The 11,137-nt window shown below is 41.3% G+C and overlaps 1 protein-coding gene across 9 annotated transcripts in view; it reads right to left on the bottom strand.

Moving 5' to 3' along the window:
• Positions 1–11,137, bottom strand: part of elavl2 (ELAV like neuron-specific RNA binding protein 2) — a 122,056-nt gene that overhangs the window by 92,777 nt on the left and 18,142 nt on the right. The window contains exon 2 of one of the 9 annotated variants that reach the window (XM_072516916.1): positions 7,368–7,453. The exons of the other annotated variants lie outside the window; for them this stretch is intronic. The gene's annotated coding sequence lies outside the window, so the exon portion shown is untranslated. The remainder of the gene's footprint in view (positions 1–7,367; positions 7,454–11,137) is intronic. 9 annotated transcript variants of the gene reach the window in all.

The following is an 11,137-nucleotide window of genomic DNA, read 5'->3' as shown; positions in this document are numbered from 1 at the left end:
AAGGTCCTCACCACTTTTCAAATTTAGCAATATAGTTATCATGCCTGTCATATTCAAGAGTTTCTAGATTTCAATTAATTTAGCAGATTGGATATTTACATGCACTGGTGAGGGTGAACCTCTACAATACTGTCAATGGGTAATTTGTTAATTGGGACACATGGCAATGCCCCAGGTTTGACTACACTACACCAGGACTTGAAGATTTGAGCAACGCCACGATAGAGAAACAGTTTTGCCACTTTTATGCGGAATGTGATAAAATGTGTGGAATGTAATAAAATTTGTGCAGCAACTTTCCCATCCATATGCAGCTAGGCAAGTGTCAAATGCTAATTTAGGGAGAACAGATGAATTAGTGCTGAAACATACTGAGGTTTTAGGTTATTATATTCATGTTGACCTAAGCAACTGGTTATTTTGCCACCAATCTTACAAGTTGCATTAAGGTGCTCCTAAAAAATCCTTGACACAATGCTTACTGTAAACACTTAATTTCTTTGACTATAATGCTTACACAAAGACAAGTTAACCCACTATATGGAGGAAGGTGGTGTTGGTCTTGATGGACAAAATCTTCTCCCATCTATCCCCACAACAGCTGATTACAACATCTAGATTTCAACATTGCAAAAAAAGTCGAGAAGCTTAAAATGCAAGAATGTTTACAAATTAAAGTGGCACTTGATTAGACTGTCCCCGCCTGTCACTATGAAGTTATCTGCTTAATTAAGCAATCTAAACAGGACAAGGCTCCTATTTGCACAAATTCAACTTATAATTCAAAAAGTAAGCATTTTAAAGTGCCGCACAGGAGACTGTTAAATAAGTTAAGAGCCCAATGTGTGAAGGGTAAGATCCTGGCATGGATAGAGGATTGGCTGACTGGCAGAAGGCAGAGAGTGGGGATAAAGGGGTGTTTTTCAGAATGGCAGCCGATGACTAGTGGTGTGCCTCAGGAGTTGGTGCTGGGTCCACAACTTTTCACAATATACATTAATGATCTGGAAGAAACAACTGAAGGCACTGATGCTAAGTTTGCAGATGATACAAAGATCTGTAGAGGGACAGGTAGTATTGAGGAAGCAGGTGGGCTGCAGAAGGACTTGGACAGGCTAAAGAGTGGACAAAGAAGTGGCAGATGGAATACAATGTGGAAAAGCGTGAGGTTATGCACTTGGAACGGAGGCATAGACTACTTTCTAAATAGAGAGATGTTTAGGAAATCAGAAACACAAAGGGACTTGGGGAGTCCTTGGTCACAATTCTCTCAAGGTGAACGTGCAGGTTCAGTTAGGAAGGCAAATGCAATGTTAGCATTCATTCGAGAGGGCTAGAAAACAAGACCAGGTACGTACTTCTGAGGCTATTCAAGGCTCTGGTCAGACCCCATTTGGAGTATGGTGAGCAGTTTTGGGCCCCGTACCCAAGGAAGGATGCCAACGAGATTCACAAGAATGATCCCCAAGAGCTTGTCGTACGAGGAACAGTTGAGGACTCTGGGTCTGTACTTGGGAGTTTAGAAGGGTGAGGGGGGGGATCTTACTGAAACTTACTGGGTACGGTGAGGCCTGGATAGAGTGGACGAGGAGAGGATGTTTCTACTTGTAGGAAAAACTAGAAGCCGAGGACACAATCTCAGACTAATTCCTTTAGGAGGAATTTCTTCAGCCAGAGGGTGGTGAATTTATGGAACTCTTTGCCGCAGAAGGCTGTGGAGGCCAAATCAGACTGTCTTTAAGACAGAGATAGATGGTCAATAAGGGGATCAGGGGTTATGGGGAGAAGGCAGGAGAATGGGGATGAGAAAATATCAGTCATAATTGAATGGGCCAAGTGGTTTAATTCTGCTCCGATGTCTCATGGTCTTAATGTCAAGAATAGACTATCTAGCTTACATTCAGGCTATTCACGGTTTAATTCACGATGCATACAGCCGTAAAAATCAAATCCTGGAGAATAGTACTGATCGGTTTATTAAACATCAACTGTCTGAGAAATTATAACTAGTCATAATATGCCTGTTGTACACACCAATATCTACACGACTAGTTAATTGCACACCTATCTTTCAGTAGCTTGGACCTTTAAATGTAGCAATTTCCAACTAAGAATACAGAACTAAATACTGCAGTTTTGAAAGTGGAAAGGCTCAAGAATGGAAAAGACACTTCCCTAGTTCAAATTTTCAAGTCCAACCACAAAAATAGTAGGCAATTGTCAAAGAATATCAGTCAGGCAAGAGAATAGACATCAGCCAGTAGTATGTGTTGGTGCGCCAAAATATTTGACATTGAATTTCGTTGAAGTCAACACCAGAATTCCAAACCAGAAGCTCTTCCTGTAACGCTACTTCCAAAGAAAATCTCAGTCCGTCTCAAATGAGAGAATATGAAAGATGAGAATGCACACTTATGAAAAGCCTTCCTGTACCATGTGTACCTTAATTATTGTTACCAAGGGAGGAAGGGTTATACTGAAAGCCAAATTCCAAAAATCAAATTGGGCTCATTTGCTGGAAATGGGCTGGATAGCACGACGATACAAGTCACAAAATACTAAAATGCAGTATATCATGTAATTGAGCTGCTTATACAATTACACAATACCCAAATCAAATGGATATTTAACATTTTTTACAGTATCAATATCAATGAAAGCTCTGCATTTCAGGGACTGCTGCAGTTCAAGGCAGCAGCTCACCACCTTCTAAAGGGCAATTACCCAGCGGTGCCCTAAATCCCATAAATTAGTATTTTTTTAATTCAAAGCAAGATGGGTACGTGAAAGAAGAATAAGCAGGATTAGACCCCCCAACTGCTAGCGTGATGAACAAACCCGAAATTTATTTTTGTCATCTGCTGTAGCACTCATTGGTGGCAAAAGCCACATTAAAAGATTGATGCATGACTTAAAAAAAGCTGTGCTATTTTAAAAATTGTGGCACATTGCTGAAATGAACATCAAGGCTTAAAGATCAATTTTGTTTCTATTGATTTGTTCAAACAGTAGACAGAAACTTTTGAATCAAGTTAGCAGCTATGGATTTAACATGCCACTGCATTGTGGTTGATCAAAATACAATAACCCTACAAGGCCAAAATTAAATGCATACCTTGTATACCAGTGATCACCAGTATTTTGCCACAACGGAAGCCAAATGCAAAGGGATCAATTCCTTCATTTAAGGACTTGGAAAATTTGTGTACTGGGCAACACAGTGACAACAGTGGTTAGCACTTCTGCCTCACAGCACCATGGATCCAGGTTTGATTCCGACTTCGGGCGACTGTGTGCAATTTGCACATTTGCCCTGTGTCTTTGTGGCTTTCCTCCGGGTGCTCCAGTTTCCTCCCACAGTCCAAAGATGTGCAGGTTAGGTGGATTGGCCATGCTAAATCGCCCATTAGTGTTCAAAGGTTATGTGGGGTTACGGGGATAGAGTTAGATAGGTTAGGCGAGTTGGACCTAGGTAGGGTGCTCAGGGCTGGTGCAGACTCGATGGGCCAAATGGCCTTCTTCTGCATTGTAAGGATTCGATGATTCTATTAAAAGTTGGTGACACCTTAATGTCTTTCACCTATGGAACCCAGCTTCACATGCAGACAGCCAAAGAGTCACGTAGCACATTAATCTCTGGGTTGGGTCAGAACAGTTTAAAAACAAGATTACAGCTCAATCCATTACAAGTGCTATAACATTGTCATGAGAGAGTACCTTTAAGACATGGATGTTTAAGCAATGTACCTTTAAGAAAAAAGTGATGTCAGAGAGTGGGTGGAGCTGGGCTTTAGATCAGCCATTTTGCAGTTTTAAGTTTCAGTTTTGGAAAAGCAGCTTGTGTCTCTCTGTGGGTTTCCAGAGAGTTGCAGTTTTGCAGTTTAGTTTTGCAGTTTGAAAAGAGCTTGGGAGTGTCTGTGTTTGCAGTGAGCTGGATCTCTGACATGAAAGACCATCTCTGGATCATTTGGTTGATTTAAACTCATAATAGTAAAGCCTTTAACCTGATGTGATTCTGTTTAAAGGTGTTAGGTCTCTCTAAAGGAACATTTTGAGGAATTATTTACTGTTGCAATATTTTCTGAGTTATCTTTGAAGTAATGGGTGTTAAGCGATCCAATGTTTATTTCAGGTGTTAAGTTGAGTTTATGGAATAAACATTGTTTTGTGTTTAAAAACCCACGTGTCCATAATTGTAATCCCACACCTAGGGAACAAGCCGTGTGCTAGGAAAAGCAACAAAGGAGAGGTTGGTTGAACTCCCATGATACATTTTGGGGTTCTGAAAACGCGCCTCGCCCATAACAACATGCATAGAGCACTGCGGAAATGCTGTACCTTCGGAAGATACCAAGGCATTATTTTACATGTACTGTCCACTGGACACAGCAAAGGCTATAGCCCAACAAGATGCTAGCTGTTAGTGCTAAAGACTAGTGCTGCTCCAGGATTGCCGTACCTTTAGTCAAACTGTTCAGTAAAGCTACAACACTGGTATTTGAATAACAATGTGGAAAATTGCCCAATAGGTTCCGACCATAAATCCGATCTGGTGAATTACCGGTCCATCAGCCTAATCCATATTAGCAAAGTGATGAAAGAGATTAGGAGTAATGGTATTAAATGCCATTTACACTAATGACTGCCCTACTAAAGCTTATACTGCAGGGCTACTCAGTTCCAGGCTTCCTTGGCCCAAACACCAAAGAAGAGGTGAATTCCAGAGATGGTTCCCCATTTTATTAATACAGCTTGCAATCAAGTTTGGCACCAAGGATCCCCAAGTGACGGAAGTCAACGGGGATCAGGAATGAGGAACAAAAGATAGAATCATAGAATCAACAGTGCAGAAGGAACCCAATTGGCACATCGTGTCTGCACCGGTACCTGGAAAGAGCACCCTACCAAAGCCCACACCTTCACCCTATCCCCGTAACCCAGTAACCCAACCCAACCTTTTTTGGACACTAAGGGCAATTTAACATGACCAATCCACCTAACCTGCACACCTTTGGACTGTGTAAGGAAACCGGAGCACCCAGAGGAAAACCACGCAGACACGGGGAGAACGTGCAGACTCTGCACAGAATAAGAAAATAGAATCATAGAATTTACAGTGCAGGAGGCCATTCGGCCCATCTTGGCTGCACCTGCCCATGGAAAGAGCATCCTACCTAAGCCCATACTTCCACCCTATCCCAATCACCCCACCTAAACTTTTTTGGACACTAAGGGCAATTTTAGCATAGCCAATCCACATAACCTGCACATCTTTGGACTTGGAAGGAAACTGGAGCACCCGGAGGAAACCCACGCAGACACGGGGAGAACGTGCAGCCTCCACACAGACAGTGACCCAAGCCGGGAATCGAACCTGGGACCCTGGACTGTGAAGCAACTGCGCTAACCACTATGCTACCGTGCGGCCCTATCGTGATGGTCATACTTGGGAGGTAAATCATCTTATCTCTATCCCTGCTACACGAGTTCAAGGAAGTTCGGTTCAACCATTTTCAGCTGCTTCAACAACCATCCCTCCATTATTAGGAAAAGGCAGGGACGTCTTTTATATCTTGTTAAGCAAAAATCACAATTTCCCAGATGTGGTCCACGGGCACAAAGACCTGCACAACATTCAGACTTAAGTGGCAAGTAATATTCTCACCAGGCAATCACCGTGACTCAAGTGTACTGCAGCAATCAAGACATCATCTTCCAGATCTGCAACTACTACCATGTAAGTCCAGGATAGCAGGCATATGAAAACACCAACTTCAAAAATCATCATCTGTACTTGTCCATAATCAGCTCCTCATCATGAGATCAAAATAATGGATCAAAATAATGGAACTTCTTACCCAAAAGTCTTGTGGGTGTAGGTTCACATGGTGAGTAATGGTTCAAGTCTACAGATTACCATCACCATCATCTCAAGGGAACCAGGCTTGGGCAATAAATGCTAGCTTTTCCAGAGACACTGAAAAGATTTTTTAAAATTTATTTATTTTAAATTTAAATGAAATGCTTGGTGCTCTCTGAATATTCACAAACAATTCCACCTAAAGATCTGCTGTCTGTACAATTTCACTGCTGCCAAATGACAATACATCTACCTGGCACACCACTTCAAGAGGCAATATACACGAGACTCCTAGTTGTTCAATCATTTGAAAAGTGATTTTTAAACCAATTGGAACTGAATGCTATTGGTGTTAATTTAAAACCAGTATCAATGCAAACAAGCAAATGGGCGTAATCGATGTTAAAATACTGAAGAAATTTTGAGCATCACAATTAACCCGTCTAATCGGTGGATAAAAATTATTAGAAAGGGCAAGGACAAGACTTAAATAAGTGTAGAGGTATTAGCGCCTGGCTGCTAAAAAGAATAGAAAAACGCCAAACACTATCTGAATGTGTAATGTACCTGCAAGAATTAATAAAATAGATAGAAGTTAATGTGTTTGGTTAAATAGCCACTGTGAAGATGAGGTTTTAACTGACCAAGGTGGGGAATATTCCAGGCTACTTCATTTTTGAGAGAAAACAAAAAGAGGGCTTTGCTTTGATGATACAAACCTGGGATAAAAAACAAGAGGCGTGAAGTTTGAATGCACCCAAGAAACAACAATGGTAAGAAAACAGAATAGTTTATGGGGGCCCCAGACAGAATGCAAATGAGGAAATTAAAGGTGCAAACCTTCATATAGAGTGAACAACCCAGATCTGTACTAATGTGGAGAACAGGTTTGTGGAATGCTTTCAAGATAGTTTCCTAGATTAGAATGTGAAAACAACTAGGAAACATGCTGTTGTGGATCTAGTGTTGCGTAATAACTGGTTTAATTAATAAACTTGTAATAAAAGAGCCTCTGGAGAAATTTGATTTTTATAGCGGGAGGTGATGGCAGTGGTTTTGACATTGGGCTAGTAATTAAGCAACCCATGACCATTACCATCTAGAAGGACAGCAGATACATGGGAACAAACACCAGCTCCCCTCCAAGTCACTCACCATCCAGACTTGGAAATATAGCACTGCTCCTTCACTGTCGCTGGGTCAAAATCCTGGAACTCCCTCCCCAATAGCACTGTGGGTGTACTTACACCAGATAGACTGCAGCGGTTCAAGAAAGCCGCTCACCACCACCTTCAAGAGAAATGGATGATGGGCAACAAATGCTGGCCTAGCCAGCAAAGCCCATATCCCATAAAAAATTTAATAAAAACCTCTCGGGACCTGGGTTCAAAATGTACCTCGGATGATGGAGAATTAAAATTCAATAAAAATATTGAATTAAAACCATGAAACAATAGTCATAAAAAAACATTTGGTTCACCAATGTCCTTTTGGGAAGGAAACCTACCATCCTCATCTGGTCTGGCTTATAGCAATGTGGTTGGCAAGTGTCCTCTGAAACAGCCTAGAAAACCACTCCGTTGTATTCAACCACTACAAATAAAACAAAAAAGAATGAAACCGGATGGACCACCCAGCATCAACTGAGGCACCGGAAACACATCAAAATCAGCCCCATCAACCCTGCAGTCCACTGTACCAACATCTGGGGGTTGTGCCAAAATTCAATGACAGTCATACACAGAATCACATCGCACAGATAATGTCCAAGGCACTACCAGAGTGTGCCCTGGCCTACCAAAATTGTCCATCACGTTTGAGATAGGCAAGTCTAAAACTAGGGTCTTATCTGAACACAGCAAACTACATACAAATTGGTCAAGGTAGATTGGGAAATCAGATTAAAAAAGGTATGAAGATAGACAAAAACTTATACATTCCCCACAAGAAATATGGCCCTAACCATGACCGACAAAAAAAGTTAGACCAAAGAATAGGAAGGATTTTAAAATTCAGAAATGATCGAGATTGCAATCGTAGATTGCTCTTGGGAGACTTAGCAGATGAGGCCAGCATCTTCTATAATTTAGAGGTGATCCCTTTTAAACTTTTATTTCAAGTACAGATACCAGATGCAAGAGGATGTATCTCCCCTTACAACTTAGAACTAGGGAGTCATAATTTTAGGACAGTGGACACTGATGGGGAACAATTTCTTCACTCAAGGATTGGGAACCTTTGGAATTCTCTTATCACACCACCCCCAGAGTTGTGAATACTTTGTTGCTGAATATATTAAAGAGGTCCATAGATTTTCGGATGCAAAGGAAATTGAGACATATAAAAAGGGACCATGCAGGAAAGTGGGGAAGGTGGAAGCTTTACCACAACATTACGGAATAGTGGATGAGAGTTCTATTTTATGTATGGTCAGGAGTGAAATGAACCATGCACAAGTGACCCGTACACATTATCTTAAAAGTCAAACTTTTAATTTAGAATTTAATTTGTGTTCCAATACTAAGATAGATATGCTTTCTATCAGAGGCTAGATAATACTACTTGAAACAAGATTCCTGCAAATCGCTCAAGAAACTCAAACAGTTCACGTGACAGATAAAATAGGAATCCCACAATGATAAATGTTTCCACACCCTGTCAGCCATTCCTGGGTAGAACACGCTGAATTTATTCTCATTTGAGGGGACAATTATGGAAGCAAAAAAGAAAGTTACATCAACTAAGCTGTACTAAAAGGAGTGAATACAGTCATCCAATACTTAGCAAATGCAATAAACCACTAAAACTGAATTAAGTCTATTTAAATAGATTATAAAGTAGAAGACGGATTAAATAATTTACAAAAATGAATTCCTGCACTGCTGATATCACAACATTACTGCAATACAGTGAATTGTGCTTCAAATAGAAGGTGGGGTGGGAAATTGTATCCTTGAGTTTTGCTTTTTGAAGGGGACAAAACAAGTCATTAAGCAAACAGTCTTCGCATTTAATCGGACATTGGTCAGCTGTGACTAGGTTTTTACTTGGTTCAATTTGATGTTTCAAATCAGGTAACTGTTTCTTCTTCCAGATTATTACATCAACTTGTCACTTTGCTTGCTTGCGATGTTAAATTAGCCGAGAGTCTTAATCGTCAAATGTTCATGCAAATTCACCTCTCTCGTGCCATTAAAATGTGGTAGCCTTGCCAACTCAGTTCCCCTCCTCAAAAGTTAACACTTCAAAAAAATTAAGTCTCAAGGCAAAAAAAAGTGATTCGATTGAGATGGGATAATATTTTTTGTATTAATTTACGGGATGTGGGCATCATTGGTTAGGCCAGCATTTATTGCCCATCCATAGTTGCATTTCAGGTGGTAGTGAGTTGCCTTCTTGAACTGCTGCTGCAGTCCTCGAGGTGTAGGTACTCCCACTGTGCTGTTAGGGATGACATTCCAGGTTGTTGCCCCAGCGACAGTGAAGGAACGGCAATATATTTCCAAATTGGGGTGTTGAGTGACTTGGGGAGGGGAACCTCCAAGTGGTGGGGTTCCCAGGTATCTGCTGCTTGTGGCCGTGAGTTTGGAAGAAGCTGTCGAAGGAACCTTGGTGAGTTACTGCAGTGTATCTTCTAGATTGTACACACAGCTGCCACTGTTCGTCGGTGGTGGAGGGCATGAATGTTTGTGGAAGGGGAGCAATCTAACCGGCTGCTGGATAATGTCGAGCTGGAGTGTTGTTGGAGCTGCACTCATCCAGGCAAGTGGAGAGTATTCCACTACACTCCTGAACTTGTGCCTTGTAGATGGTGGCCAGGCTATGTGTGTGTTGGGGGGGGGGTCCAGGTGGCGAGTTACTCGCCGTAGGATTCCAAGCCTTTCACCTGCCCTGGTAGCCACAGTATTAACATGGCTAGTTCAGGTTCTGATCAGTGGTAACACCCAGATATTGATTGTGAGGGATTCATTGAATGACATGGGGCAGTGGTTAGATCTGCTCTTGTAGATGGTCATTGCCTGGTACGTGGCACAAATGTAACTTGCCGCTTGTCAGCCCAAACTTGGGATATTGTCCAGGTCTTGCTGCATTTGGACAGGACTGCTTCAGTTGTGAATGATGCTAAACATCCCCACCTTATGATGGAAGGAAGGTCATTGGACATGGGACTGCTTCAGTTGCGAATGATGCTGAACATCCCCACCTAATGATGGAAGGAAGGTCATTGATGAAGCAGCTGAAGATGGTTGGGCTAAGGACACTACCCTGAGAAATCCTAATAACAGCATCTACAATTCTGGCTCAATAATATGTAACACTCACTAAAATTGCCTGTACCACAACAGCTCAAGTTTAAAATCCACATCCTTGTTTTCTTATTTTTCCATGGCTTCATTCCTCCTAGTGTAGCATCTTGTAACCCTAGAAGCCTTTATCTACATTTCTCCAGTTGACCTTGTGCACATCTCCAACTCATCATTGGCATACGAGCTTGTATCTGCCAATGCCCTAAACTTTGGGACTTCCTCCCTAAACCTCTCTGCATTTCTCCCTCAAGATGCTCCTAAACCTACCTATTGATTTAAAAAAAGGTTTTTGCTCATCATTTCAATTCCTCCTTCCATGGCTTGGTATTGTGTTTTTTTGTAAATACTCGGTAAAATTTCCCAAGGAGCTTCTACATGTTAAATATTTCTGGGAAAAGTACCTGCATGCCAGATCAAATGAAAATTATGATTCATAAGTAACAACGCTTAAATAGTGATTTGCAACAGTGACCATAGTTCTCACTTCATTCTAGCTTGACATCTGTCTACTAGCTGAATTAGTGTCCCTTAATACCTAGCAGTTTAATGCTCACAGCTCACAATTTATTTGCTTTCCCTTCACCAAACTCCCCCCTCCCAAAATACAAAACCACCTTGAGCATCTGGCTTCCCCTCTCTGCCAGAATTCAGTTCACTCAAATTACCACTGTAATCTTACCAAGAGTTATTTATGGGTACTGTACTGTCAATGTACAAGCATAAAATTGCTTTAACTATAGATCATGTCAGCACAAACCTTAAAATATAGCAAATTTCTACTATGCCTCACCCAGAGATTACTCTACAATTGCCTTTGTTCTGCAGCAAGTCAATCTTTTAACTCTGGGTAGAGAAAAGTCAGGGATAAGTCCGGGATTATTCTTTAAGAGTAACTAACATTTCTTGCCCATCACTTTAAGAGCTATTTTCAACTAGCAAAAGATGAATATTTAACCAATAGCAGCTTCTT

Source organism: Scyliorhinus torazame, chromosome 9, assembly GCF_047496885.1.
Source record: "Scyliorhinus torazame isolate Kashiwa2021f chromosome 9, sScyTor2.1, whole genome shotgun sequence".
Lineage (NCBI taxonomy): Eukaryota > Metazoa > Chordata > Chondrichthyes > Carcharhiniformes > Scyliorhinidae > Scyliorhinus > Scyliorhinus torazame.
The sequence above is the reverse complement of the archived record's forward strand: the minus strand, read 5'-3'. Positions and strand labels throughout refer to the sequence as shown.